Source organism: Ranitomeya variabilis, chromosome 2 (genome assembly GCF_051348905.1).
Source record: "Ranitomeya variabilis isolate aRanVar5 chromosome 2, aRanVar5.hap1, whole genome shotgun sequence".
Classification (NCBI taxonomy): Eukaryota; Metazoa; Chordata; class Amphibia; order Anura; family Dendrobatidae; genus Ranitomeya; species Ranitomeya variabilis.
This window is the reverse complement of record NC_135233.1, coordinates 18,151,172-18,166,067: the sequence shown is the minus strand read 5'-3', so window position 1 is coordinate 18,166,067 and position 14,896 is coordinate 18,151,172.

Here is a 14,896-nt window from a genome sequence, read left to right as displayed (position 1 = left end):
GGGGTTCACTGTATTCACATCTGTTTCCTGGTGACACCGGGGTGCACTGTATTCACTTCTGTCTCCTGGTGACACCGGGGTGTACTGTATTCTCTTTTGTCTCCTAGTGACACCGGGGAGCACTGTATTCACTTCTGTCTCCTGGTGATGCCGGGGTGCACTGTATTCACTTCTGTCTCCTGGTGACACCGCGGTGCACTGTATTTTCTTCTGTCTCCTAGTGACACCGGGGTGCACTGTATTCACTTCTGTCTCCTGGTGACACCGGGGTGCACTGTATTCTCTTCTGTCTCCTAGTGACACCGGGGTGCACTGTATTCACTTCTGTCTCCTGGTGACACCGTGGTGCACTGTATTCACTTCTGCCTCCTGGTGATGCCGGGGTGCACTGTATTCACTTCTGTTTCCTGGTGATGCCGGGGTGCACTGTATTCACTTCTGTCTCCTGGTGACACCGGGGTGCACTGTATTCTATTCTGTCTCCTAGTGACACCGGGGTGCACTGTATTCACTTCTGTCTCCTGGTGACACCGGGGTGCACTGTATTCTCTTCTGTCTCCTAGTGACACCGGGGTGCACTGTACTCACTTCTGTCTCCTGGTGACACCGGGGTGCACTGTATTCACTTCTGTCTCCTGGTGATGCTGGGGTGCACTGTAGTCACTTCTGTCTCCTGGTGACACCGTGGTGCACTGTATTCACTTCTGTCTCCTGGTGATGTCGGGGTGCACTGTATTCACTTCTGTCTCCTGGTGATGCCGGGGTGCACTGTATTCACTTCTGTTTCCTGGTGATACTGGGGTTCACTGTATTCACATCTGTCTCCTGGTGATGCCGGGGTGCACTGTATTCACTTCTGTCTCCTGGTGACACCGCGGTGCACTGTATTTTCTTCTGTCTCCTAGTGACACCGGGGTGCACTGTATTCACTTCTGTCTCCTGGTGACACCGGGGTGCACTGTATTCTCTTCTGTCTCCTAGTGACACCGGGGTGCACTGTATTCACTTCTGTCTCCTGGTGACACCGTGGTGCACTGTATTCACTTCTGTCTCCTGGTGATGCCGGGGTGCACTGTACTCACTTCTGTCTCCTGGTGACACCGGGGTGCACTGTATTCTCTTCTGTCTCCTATTGACACCGGGGTGCACTGTATTCACTTCTGTCTCCTGGTGACACCTTGGTGCACTGTATTCACTTCTGTCTCCTGGTGATGCCGGGGTGCACTGTATTCACTTCTGTTTCCTGGTGATGCCGGGGTGCACTGTATTCACTTCTGTCTCCTGGTGACACCGGGGTGCACTGTATTCTATTCTGTCTCCTAGTGACACTGGGGTGCACTGTATTCACTTCTGTCTCCTGGTGACACCGGGGTGCACTGTATTCTCTTCTGTCTCCTAGTGACACCGGGGTGCACTGTATTCTATTCTGTCTCCTAGTGACACCGGGGTGCACTGTATTCACTTCTGTCTCCTGGTGACACCGTGGTGCACTGTATTCACTTCTGTCTCCTGGTGATGCCGGGGTGCACTGTATTCACTTCTGTTTTCTGTTGATGCCGGGGTGCACTGTATTCACTTCTGTCTCCTGGTGACACCGGGGTGCACTGTATTCTATTCTGTCTCCTAGTGACACCGGGGTGCACTGTACTCAATTCTGTCTCCTGGTGACACCGGGGTGCACTGTATTCACTTCTGTCTCCTGGTGATGCTGGGGTGCACTGTATTCACTTCTGTCTCCTGGTGATGCTGGGGTGCACTGTATTCACTTCTGTCTCCTGGTGATGCTGGGGTGCACTCTATTCACTTCTGTCTCCTGGTGACACCGGGGTGCACTGTATTCACTTCTGTCTCCTGGTGACACCATGGTGCACTGTATTCACTTCTGTATCCTGGTGATGCTGGGGTGCACTCTATTCACTTCTGTCTCCTGGTGACACCGGGGTGCACTGTATTCACTTCTGTCTCCTGGTGATGCTGGGGTGCACTGTATTCACTTCTGTCTCCTGGTGATGCTGGGGTGCACTGTATTCACTTCTGTCTCCTGGTGATGCTGGGGTGCACTGTATTCACTTCTGTCTCCTGGTGATGCCGGGGTGCACTGTATTCACTTCTGTCTCCTGGTGATGCTGGGGTGCACTGTATTCACTTCTGTCTCCTGGTGATGCTGGGGTGCACTGTATTCACTTCTGTCTCCTGGTGATGCCGGGGTGCCCTGTCGTCAGTACTGTTTCCTGGCAGTGTGATGATTTGTAATGCACCTGATGGTTCAGAATCAGAGAGGCCAATAGGCTTTTGATAAGCTTTACTTGTCGTGCAAACACAGGTAGATCCAGACAAACGATGATTCAAAAGAGATACAATTCCAATGTGGCAAGCACAGTTATCTTCCAGTACAATACTGCAGATACATACAGTGGGGCAAAAAAGTATTTAGTCAGTCAGCAATAGTGCAAGTTCCACCACTTAAAAAGATGAGAGGCGTCTGTAATTTACATCATAGGTAGACCTCAACTATGGGAGACAAACTGAGAAAAAAAAATCCAGAAAATCACATTGTCTGTTTTTTTATCATTTTATTTGCATATTATGGTGGAAAATAAGTATTTGGTCAGAAACAAAATTTCATCTCAATACTTTGTAATATATCCTTTGTTGGCAATGACAGAGGTCAAACGTTTTCTGTAAGTCTTCACAAGGTTGCCACACACTGTTGTTGGTATGTTGGCCCATTCCTCCATGCAGATCTCCTCTAGAGCAATGATGTTTTTGGCTTTTCGCTTGGCAACACGGACTTTCAACTCCCTCCAAAGGTTTTCTATAGGGTTGAGATCTGGAGACTGGCTAGGCCACTCCAGGACCTTGAAATGCTTCTTACGAAGCCACTCCTTCGTTGCCCTGGCGGTGTGCTTTGGATCATTGTCATGTTGAAAGACCCAGCCACGTTTCATCTTCAATGCCCTTGCTGATGGAAGGAGGTTTGCACTCAAAATCTCACGATACATGGCCCCATTCATCCTTTCATGTACCCGGATCAGTCGTCCTGGCCCCTTTGCAGAGAAACAGCCCCAAAGCATGATGTTTCCACCACCATGCTTTACAGTAGGTATGGTGTTTGATGGATGCAACTCAGTATTCTTTTTCCTGTAAACACGACAAGTTGTGTTTCTACCAAACAGTTCCAGTTTGGTTTCATCAGACCATAGGACATTCTCCCAAAACTCCTCTGGATCATCCAAATGCTCTCTAGCAAACTTCAGACGGGCCCGGACATGTACTGGCTTAAGCAGTGGGACACGTCTGGCACTGCAGGATCTGAGTCCATGGTGGCGTAGTGTGTTACTTATGGTAGGCCTTGTTACATTGGTCCCAGCTCTCTGCAGTTCATTCACTAGGTCCCCCCGCGTGGTTCTGGGATTTTTGCTCACCGTTCTTGTGATCATTCTGACCCCACGGGGTGGGATTTTGCGTGGAGCCCCAGATCGAGGGAGATTATCAGTGGTCTTGAATGTCTTCCATTTTCTAATTATTGCTCCCACTGTTGATTTCTTCACTCCAAGCTGGTTGGCTATTGCAGATTCAGTCTTCCCAGCCTGGTGCAGGGCTACAATTTTGTTTCTGGTGTCCTTTGACAGCTCTTTGGTCTTCACCATAGTGGAGTTTGGAGTCAGACTGTTTGAGGGTGTGCACAGGTGTCTTTTTATACTGATACCAAGTTTAAACAGGTGCCATTACTACAGGTAATGAGTGGAGGAAAGAGGAGACTCTTAAAGAAGAAGTTACAGGTCTGTGAGAGCCAGAAATCTGGATTGTTTGTTTCTGACCAAATACTTATTTTCCACCATAATATGCAAATAAAATGATAAAAAAACAGACAATGTGATTTTCTGGATTTTTTTTTCTCAGTTTGTCTCCCATAGTTGAGGTCTACCTATGATGTAAATTACAGACGCCTCTCATCTTTTTAAGTGGTGGAACTTGCACTATTGCTGACTGACTAAATACTTTTTTGCCCCACTGTAAATAGTGCAGAGTCCTGAGTACGATCTTCTGCTTATACGCACAGTGTCTCACACAGCTGCCTGCTGCTCAGGTTGTGGTCCCTCAGGAGTTTCCCTATCTGCTTCTCCAGCTTTCAGATAAAGACACTACATGTCCTCACACAAGATGTCTCCTTCTCTTCCGAACCTGGTCATGTGGTCTAAGCATGTGACATTTTTGCCATACATGGAAAGCAGGGTTGACTTGTTAACTCTTTAGTAATCTCCTGATAGCGGAACCTAATAAGTCCATCACTTTATGCATACTGTATGTAAGCCAATTCTATGTACTGGATTCTAAAGGCCCCGTCTCACATAGCGATTTACCAACGATCACGACCAGCGATACGACCTGGCCGTGATCGTTGGTAAGTCGCTGGGGAGCTGTCACACAGACAGCTCTCTCCAGCGACCAACGATCAGGGGAACGACTTCGGCATCGTTGAAACTGTCTTCAACGATGCCGAAGTCCCCCTGCAGCACCCGGGTAACCAGGGTAAACATCGGGTTACTAAGCGCAGGGCCGCGCTTAGTAACCCGATGTTTACCCTGGTTACCAGCGTAAATGTAAAAAAAAAAAAACAGTACATACTTGCCATCTGATGTCCGTCGGGTCCCTTGCTGTCTGCTTCCTGCTCTGACTGAGCAGCCGTACAGCGAGAGCGCAGCGGTGACGTCACTGCTGTGCTGTGCTCTCGCTGTACGGCCGGATCTCAGTCAGAGCAGGAAGCAGACGGCAAGGGACCCGACGGACACCGGAATGTGAGTATGTAGTGTTTGTTTTTTTTTACATTTACGCTGGTAACCAGGGTAAACATCGGGTTACTAAGCGCGGCCCTGCGCTTAGTAACCCGATGTTTACCCTGGTTACCAGTGAAGACATCGCTGGATCGGTGTCACACACACCGATTCAGCGATGTCAGCGGGACCTCAACGACCAAAAAAAGGTCCAGGCCATTCCGACACGACCAGCGATCTCACAGCAGGGGCCTGATCGCTGGTACGTGTCACACATAGCGAGATCGCTACTGAGGTCGCTGTTGCGTCACAAAACTTGTGACTCAGCAGCGATATCGCTAGCGACCTCGCTTAGTGTGACGGGGGCTTTAGGTCTATTATCTGCAAAGGGAATGTGAACATTGTGCAAACATAATGAGCTAGCTTCTAGCTCTTAAAGGTACATACACAAACACAACTTTGGGGCATTACACTACTACGTGGGATCCTCCTGAAATAATGGCCCTACTGGGGGTCACCTGGTTTTCCTGCTAGGCCGTAAGTCCTTTTAACAATGTCTACTAATGCACATTGAGCTTCTTTTGCTCCCGCTGACCCCCAGCCCACCTGTTATCCTAACCAAGGCTGGCCACTGTACCTTACGTTCTTGCTGGAAGTGTCTTTGTTTCTACTACTACTGTCCCATCATTGGCTAATGTGTCAATCACTGCCACTGTTGTAGGCATCGTCCGATAGGACTTGTAATCCCATCGGACGATGCCTGCACACACCCACAGAGCCCCGGCATCCCCCACAGAGCCCCAGCACGCTGCACAGAGCCCCGCACAGAGCCCCGGCACGTCGCACAGAGCCCCGCACAGAGCCCCGGCACGTCGCACAGAGCCCCGGCACGCCGCACAGAGGCCCGCACAGAGCCCCGGCACGTCGCACAGAGCCCCGGCACATCGCACAGAGCCCCGGCACGCCGCACAGAGCCCCGGCACGCCGCACAGAGCCCCGCACAGAGCCCCGGCACGTCGCACAGAGCCCCGGCACGCCGCACAGAGCCCCGCACAGAGCCCCGGCACGTCGCACAGAGCCCCGGCACGTCGCACAGAGCCCCGGCACGCCGCACAGAGCCCCGGCACGTCGCACAGAGCCCCGGCACGTCGCACAGAGCCCCGGCACGCCGCACAGAGCCCCGCACAGAGCCCCGGCACGTCGCACAGAGCCCCGGCACGCCGCACAGAGCCCCGGCACGCCGCACAGAGCCCCGCACAGAGCCCCGGCACGCCGCACAGAGCCCCGGCACGCCGCACAGAGCCCCGCACAGAGCCCCGGCACGTCGCACAGAGCCCCGGCACGCCGCACAGAGCCCCGCACAGAGCCCCGGCACGCCGCACAGAGCCCCGGCACGCCGCACAGAGCCCCGCACAGAGCCCCGGCACGTCGCACAGAGCCCCGGCACGCCGCACAGAGCCCCGCACAGAGCCCCGGCACGTCGCACAGAGCCCCGGCACAGAGCCCCGCACAGAGCCCCGGCACGTCGCACAGAGCCCCGGCACGCCGCACAGAGCCCCGCACAGAGCCCCGGCACGTCGCACAGAGCCCCGGCACGCCGCACAGAGCCCCGGCACGCCGCACAGAGCCCCGCACAGAGCCCCGGCACGTCGCACAGAGCCCCGGCACGCCGCACAGAGCCCCGCACAGAGCCCCGGCACGTCGCACAGAGCCCCGGCACGCCGCACAGAGCCCCGCACAGAGCCCCGGCACGTCGCACAGAGCCCCGGCACGCCGCACAGAGCCCCGGCACGCCGCACAGAGCCCCGCACAGAGCCCCGGCACGCCGCACAGAGCCCCGGCACGCCGCACAGAGCCCCGCACAGAGCCCCGACACGTCGCACAGAGCCCCGGCACGCCGCACAGAGCCCCGGCACGCCGCACAGAGCCCCGCACAGAGCCCCGGCACGTCGCACAGAGCCCCGGCACGCCGCACAGAGCCCCGGCACGCCGCACAGAGCCCCGCACAGAGCCCCGGCACGTCGCACAGAGCCCCGGCACGCCGCACAGAGCCCCGCACAGAGCCCCGGCACGTCGCACAGAGCCCCGGCACGCCGCACAGAGCCCCGGCACGCCGCACAGAGCCCCGCACAGAGCCCCGGCACGTCGCACAGAGCCCCGGCACGCCGCACAGAGCCCCGCACAGAGCCCCGGCACGCCGCACAGAGCCCCGGCACGCCGCACAGAGCCCCGCACAGAGCCCCGGCACGCCGCACAGAGCCCCGGCATGCTACACAGAGCCCCGCACAGAGCCCCAGCACGTCGCACAGAGCCCCGGCACGCCGCACAGAGCCCCGGCACGCCGCACAGAGCCCCGGCACGCCGCACAGAGCCCCGGCATGCCGCACAGAGCCCCAGCAGCCCGCACAGATCCCCGGCAGCCCGCACAGAGCCCCGGCAGGCACGCACAGAGCCCCAGCAGGCACGCACAGAGCCCCGGCAGGCCCGCACAGACCTTGCCCGCACACACAGACACGCACAGTGTCCCCCCACACTCTTCCCCCCTCTGGAACAGGATGTAGAAGAACAGAAAGGGCTTATTTACATTCTGATATTTGTGTCCCATTGACTTGCATTGGTATCGGGTATCGGTATCGGCGATATCCGATATTTTTTGGATATCGGCCGATCCAATCCGATACCGATATTTCTTGATATCGGAAGGTATCGCTCAACACTAGTCATGAGTTTAAAAGGCAGGGGAGAAGAAGTGACTCATAAATGGAGAAAGAAGTTGATTTCTCTGATAATATATGCAGCGCCCCAGAGTCCTGGTCGTTGCAGTAGCATGGTTCAGCCACTAAGGGGGGCCATGCTGCGTTCGATGGCACGGAAGGAGTTCTCTGAGCAGGTATCACAGTCACCAATACATTTCACAGCTGGGCCTCCGGGGGGAGCTAAGGGTGCTATTCATTAGGCCACTCCCCACCATAGTGGGTAAACTGGGGGTCAGGCAGGAAGTTAGGGAGTACGCTGACGGGATTGAACGGAGCAACACCTGGTGGCAGAGGGTGTTGTGAAGGGAGAGACTGTAGGGTCTCTGCCAGGGGTGGGATCCTGGCAGAGGCTTGGCATGGAAAGAACGTAAAGGGACCGTGCCTGCTCAGCATAGCGGCGGTGCCCAAGGAAGGACTAAGAAGCGAGATAGATTGTGCTGAGTGAGAAACGAAATCAAGCGAAAGGAGATACCAGTGAGGGTTGTGCTGAAAGAGGCAGCACCTTACTGAGGCGCACTACCGGTGGCCGGAACGCCGAGGAGGTAAAGAGTTTCAAGCCATACCTCAGACCTACGGCAGGGCAGTTAGCTTGAGGCGGACTGTCTCACGCATCACCCAGGAAGGCAAAGGGGGGTACCAACAGGAGAGGGGCGCAGATAGAGTCCCGGAAGATCTCCGAGCCTCCCCGTCATACGGGTGCGTTCCTACCATAGTATCTGGAGGGACGAGGAAGATCATTGCGAATTAAGTTGTTGTGAGGGAACACGAGAAACAGACACAACAGTTGTGGGGTACTTTCCGTAAGCACAGCAGGGAAGGACTGCAACACATAGCGCTAGAAGGAAGGCACCGATTTCCACCTGCAAGGAGAGCTCTGGAAGTGCCATTGGACCGGCCGGACTTGCGCAGCCTGGTGAGCCGTATTCCGGACTGAGGACCCAGAGAGCTTCAGTAAAGAGGTAAAGAGACTGCAACCTGGTGTCCTCGTTATTTACCGCGACCTGCACCCCACAACTGCACCGCTACAACATCACTTATTGCACCGGACGTCCCCCACTGACAGACAGGGCCACGGACCGGGTCTAGCCACCGTGACAACCCCAGGACTGAGACCTAGAGGCCCGGCTCCGGGTACCCCTCAGCCCTGCGGCGGTGTGGGGGCGCTCCAACTTGGCGTCACGAACAGGATCTACTTAAGCCTGAAGAATCAGGTCATGTGTGCCTAGAGACTGTGATTTACTGTGCTTGGACTGTACTTTATTGTAAGACTGTGCTGCGCCATTAGCCGCCAAAAGTTCCCGCCAAAAGGCGCCGCCATTGCTACACCCAAGGAGAAGGAGGGCGTGTTATGGGCGGAGATTCCCAGTGTGGCGCGAGAAATGGCTACCGCCCCCTGCACTTCTGGCTGCAGAGGAATGACCTGCCCCAAAGCAGAAGAGAAACACCCCTGGATATGCAACGGCGAGAGGCTGGTGACGGAGAAGCCCGACCTCAGAGAAATGGCGGAGTTAGGTGCATGCACTGCCAGCGACTATCAGGCAGCGATGATGAACGGCGAGTGCCTGAGCGAGGAAGAAGTGGTTCCGGCCTGTCCTTCTTCACCGGAGACGGACCGGAAGCCTGCGGACCTGACAGCGGAGCTATGTCCACCAATCCCGACCTTGGAGTTAGAGGAGGAGGAACCACTGCAGGCGGAGCGGAATCCGAGCATCCCATTGGCGGGGCCCCGGTCCGGGCTGCAGCCGATTCCAGCGGCCTTGTTAACGGACCGGAGCGACACCGATGGAACCACATTAGACGCAGGTATGGCCGACGCCCCTGCTCCCCTTCACGAGCCCGCTTCCATGGCCCACCTCCATCGCAGTAGGGAGCGACTTATCTCGGCAGGGCTAATGGTGTTATCCCCCGACGACCTGGGGAGGATGGTGCCACCGCTGTCGACTGGAGTGGGGGAGCCTGTGGATGTGAGCTTAGATGGAGTAGTTCTTCGGTGGGACACCCCCTGGTTTAGAGCAGATGGATCCCGGGAGAACGGGTCCACTCTTGCGGTGCTTACATGGGAACAATATAGACAGTGCTTGATTCTGCAGTGGAAAGGACGGAAAGGAGCTGAGTCGATGGGCCCAACGAAAGTACAACAACCCCCCCCGGCATGGGATGACAGAGACGCGGTAAGGCGGGGCACTGTGTTGGCCTACCATGTAAAAAGGGGGTGGGGCCTCATACACGAGCCGGGACTGGATACTGATGTTTTCGTTGCGCACTGTAACGTGAGGGCTCCCTGTTGTGGCCGAAGTGGAGAACCGTTACAAAAGGGGGATCCAGTGACCTACAGCCGCCACTTGAACCCACTCGGGTGGTATGCACGAAATGTTCGGCGGTGTATGTCTGGGCCGGCGGCACCTGCAGCCCCAGATCTGGTCCCGGGAGTGCCTGAACTTGTCACTATCGCGACGGTACGCCTAGTGGCAGCCCCGGAGTTGGCCAGTCGAGTCCATCTGCATGTTCGAACCGAGGACACTGGCGCTGTAGTGACCGGGGTCCAAGAACCAAAGCCACCGGAAGGAGAATAAACCTCGATACCATGGAAAATGTAAATAGTTACTGTTTGTCTTTTATTCCTTTAAGTTGCTGCTAAAACCGCCCAGGGTTAATGGATCCCTCTGTTCACCCGGGATCCTCTTTGTTTGTTTTCCTTTCCTAAAATTTTTGCACAAGTTTAAAGAACTGCAGAAATCATGGACTGTGCATGATTCGAACTTCCCTTGTAAATAGTTTGCACCTTCTTAAAGGTGCTCCCTACTGGTTTTAGCCAAAGACACTTTGCGAAGATATTTGCCCTATTTGTTTGAGTCAAAGACACTTTGCGAAGATACCTTTCCTACCGGTTCTAGTTAAAGACACTTTGCGAAGATACCATGCCGGAACCTTTGCATGGGCCGGTAGGCTGAGGAGACGAGCTACCTTAGAAAGACTTGGTCTCCTCTTAAAGGGGATGTGAGAAACTGAACTTGAGAGAGATACTGTTGCAGAACAGTAATGCCATAATGATGCCTTGAAAAGAAATGTAACTGTTTTACATGCTAAGTTATATGTGTTGAATTTGTTAAAATGTGAAATTTGAATAATGTTTTGAAGACAGGAAAGATGCAGAGAGCCCGTAGGGGTAGAAGTAGAGGTCTGCACAGTTGAAAGTAAGAGAAGTAATAATGAGGGTGAGGATAGAAGGTAAACCCTGCGTCCCCATTGAAAAGTTACTTTATTGCTAAGGACAGAGAGTGAACCCGTAGGGGTTAGAGAGTGAGTCCTTAAAGGGGCCGAGTAGAGCTGGCTCAGAGTTCTTCAACCGAAAGGAATGTTATGTCTATACTGTGTATAGTAGCGAAAGGCAGTAGGCCCTGGCTGAACAGGGCGGTCCTGTAGAAGAAAGGAGAGGCAGTAGGCCTGGTGCCGTAGGGACAGGCGGTCCTGCAGGTTCACAAGAAGGAGAATGTAAAGTTGAAATGCCTTATAATGTGATTATAGGAAGGCCTTTGATAGACTAAGAGTGTGAGTTTCTTAAAGGCAATGTTAAGTTATTATTTCAAAAATTGCACTAAATAGAATACCCGGTTGGGTAACAGAAGTTATTTATACTCTGTAAATTATAAGGTTAGTTATGTTTGTAACGTTACAAGTGTCCTCACCTCCCATAAAGGGAAGCCTACTTAAGTATACTTATTGTTATTTGCACTCAACAAAATTGTATGTCTTTTTGCTAACCTGTATTGTTGTTTTTCTTCCCAGTCCCGGAGTACTGTGTTTAACCAGGGGGGAGTGCAGCGCCCCAGAGTCCTGGTCGTTGCAGTAGCATGGTTCAGCCACTAAGGGGGGCCATGCTGCGTTCGATGGCACGGAAGGAGTTCTCTGAGCAGGTATCACAGTCACCAATACATTTCACAGCTGGGCCTCCGGGGGGAGCTAAGGGTGCTATTCATTAGGCCACTCCCCACCATAGTGGGTAAACTGGGGGTCAGGCAGGAAGTTAGGGAGTACGCTGACGGGATTGAACGGAGCAACACCTGGTGGCAGAGGGTGTTGTGAAGGGAGAGACTGTAGGGTCTCTGCCAGGGGTGGGATCCTGGCAGAGGCTTGGCATGGAAAGAACGTAAAGGGACCGTGCCTGCTCAGCATAGCGGCGGTGCCCAAGGAAGGACTAAGAAGCGAGATAGATTGTGCTGAGTGAGAAACGAAATCAAGCGAAAGGAGATACCAGTGAGGGTTGTGCTGAAAGAGGCAGCACCTTACTGAGGCGCACTACCGGTGGCCGGAACGCCGAGGAGGTAAAGAGTTTCAAGCCATACCTCAGACCTACGGCAGGGCAGTTAGCTTGAGGCGGACTGTCTCACGCATCACCCAGGAAGGCAAAGGGGGGTACCAACAGGAGAGGGGCGCAGATAGAGTCCCGGAAGATCTCCGAGCCTCCCCGTCATATGGGTGCGTTCCTACCATAGTATCTGGAGGGACGAGGAAGATCATTGCGAATTAAGTTGTTGTGAGGGAACACGAGAAACAGACACAACAGTTGTGGGGTACTTTCCGTAAGCACAGCAGGGAAGGACTGCAACACATAGCGCTAGAAGGAAGGCACCGATTTCCACCTGCAAGGAGAGCTCTGGAAGTGCCATTGGACCGGCCGGACTTGCGCAGCCTGGTGAGCCGTATTCCGGACTGAGGACCCAGAGAGCTTCAGTAAAGAGGTAAAGAGACTGCAACCTGGTGTCCTCGTTATTTACCGCGACCTGCACCCCACAACTGCACCGCTACAACATCACTTATTGCACCGGACGTCCCCCACTGACAGACAGGGCCACGGACCGGGTCTAGCCACCGTGACAACCCCAGGACTGAGACCTAGAGGCCCGGCTCCGGGTACCCCTCGGCCCTGCGGCGGTGTGGGGGCGCTCCATATATATTCCAATTTTTATTTTATTCGCCTACACCAGACCTGGGCAAAGTGCATCCACCGGCCCTTTCGATTTTACCAGCGGACCAAGACAGCCATAGGGCTGAAAACACTGATTTATGCAATCTTTATTGAAACGCCAGTGAACATTTAAAGGGAACCAGTCAGGTCCCCCCGTGCCCTCCAACCCAGCAGCATTCCCTCATTTATCTGTAAATTATTAGGTTTTAAAAAAAGCATTGATATTACCCTCATTTCCTAAGCTACTGAGGGCTTTGACTTGTCTACAGGGGAGTTATTTGCCCCAGACTACTCAGCCCTCTTTCCATGTTTCCACTTCTGCATAGACCTTTATGGGCACCAACTGTCATCTCCTGTCTCAGTAATGGGAAAATCTTCACGGCAGATTATCCGTGAATTGAGAATATTAAGGAAGAATAATCACTCCAGGAGGAGAAAGAAGCAGATTGATCTGACAAAATATATCACCAAGTTTCTTATTTTCACATGTACTATTGATTTATGAACGGAAAACCAAAATGATGGCTACGCTTTAAAGTTCAGAACCTACTTAGTGCCTAATACCCCATAGAGACAGCGAGAAGGGTGGCAATAGTCTTTCACAGCACTTTACGTACACCAGCTCTCTATACTCAGGTGGTTTGGTGCAGATATTTAATACATTTGTGAGACATTTCCAGATCTTTATAGTATGACTGATGCCGCCTTTAAACTGTCTAAATATTGAGCGATGAGTTCTCGCGGATGAAATTTGCTGCAGTAAAACATTATTTTCTTCTCAACAGGGAAACAATTAGAGACATTTGTTCTCCCAATAGACGAAAATAAATTTATTGTGGTTTCTGCATATTCAGGGAAAGCTGATCTAATATTATTTGGTCACGACAATGAGAACATTCGATAATAATTTCCTCCAGGATGAGTTTTACACGGGTTTATCTGATGTGGCTCCTGGAGATGTGAACGTTTGATATCGATACATGTTGTATGCATTTATAGCTATACATTGTATTCAGCAGAGATGATCCAAGTTCAGATTCACCCACGTCATTAAGAGTTTCTCAAAAATTAAATTTGAGTCAGATCGACTCACCATGAATCAAAAGTTTTGGCAAAGCCTCCAATCGCCCTGAAGAGAAGCGTGTAACACTCAGAGGTCTCCTAGGACTGTTTCCAACTGTTTCAAGCTCTTTAATGAAAACACAGCCTTCGTAATGTCAAAGTAATATTATTTACTTTACTTCAGAAAGTACTTTAGTAAAGAACTAGTAAAGACTTTACTTACTAAAGTCAAAGTAACCTCAACATATATGGCTGTGTTACCACGATTAGTACCACGATTAGCATCCCCGATGATTAGTTACCGCTCTTCACTGTTGTGCTATCACACGCTATCTGCACTGTTTATTCAGTGTTTTATGGCTTCCTTTTTATTTTATTGGTTGCGACGTCCTCTCACTATTCAGATTCGCCAAAACAAGGCTGCTGAATTCCCTGCTTCTCATTTTATACAGGCTATGATAGGCCCTCCTGTTTGACTTTGATAAACCATGTGATATGATAGTGGGAAGGCATTATGTTGAAGCTTGCATGGTCCTCCTGAGGTCAATAGGACATTCTCTGCCAGAGGCAATATTTTTGCAATGTGTAAATTGGCAGTGGATATTTCAGGTGATTCATGCAACTATAATCACAAATACTTCGAATTTGTCAAGTTCAGTGAATTATATCAAATTGATTTCCTTATCTTTAATCATAGCATCATAACTAGAGGTGTTCTATGGGATTAGAGAACAGGGCCCTATTGTAAGGAACTGTGTTTCGTTTGGCCAGTGGATGTTACCAGTAGCTCAGCCCTTGGGGTTCCTTCTACTTCAGTTGGTGGTTTCATTGCAAACCATTGACGATTGATCAATATTTCTAGACCATTTTACCTCCTTCACCTCTGACAGACTGGTCTAGGGTCAAAGCCATGACAATGTCTGATTGGTCTTTAGTTAGTTTTAGGGGAAAATCGGGCTCAACGGTGGGTCAATGTGAACTCATTCTCATGTCTAATTAATGAAAAATGTATGAAAATTTAGTGTTGGAGTCAGGTCAATGATAGTGGTTAGTCAATATAAAGACAATATAAGGTGAGTATTAGGTTATTGGGGCAACTTTAGCAGTGGGTTAGTGTCAAGGCACAATAGAGTCAAAATTAGAGTCAATGATGGGTCAGTAAGAATCACAGCAGTCTCAGAGATTTGTAATCAAGTCATTATGAAGTTGGGTGAATCCCCTTGGGATATTGAGATTGGATCAGCCTCAGTGGTACATCAATGTCAATGGATCATTGATATTAAGTCATTTTTAAACCGTTTCAATGGTGGGTCAAGGTCAAGTCAATGTAACGACTG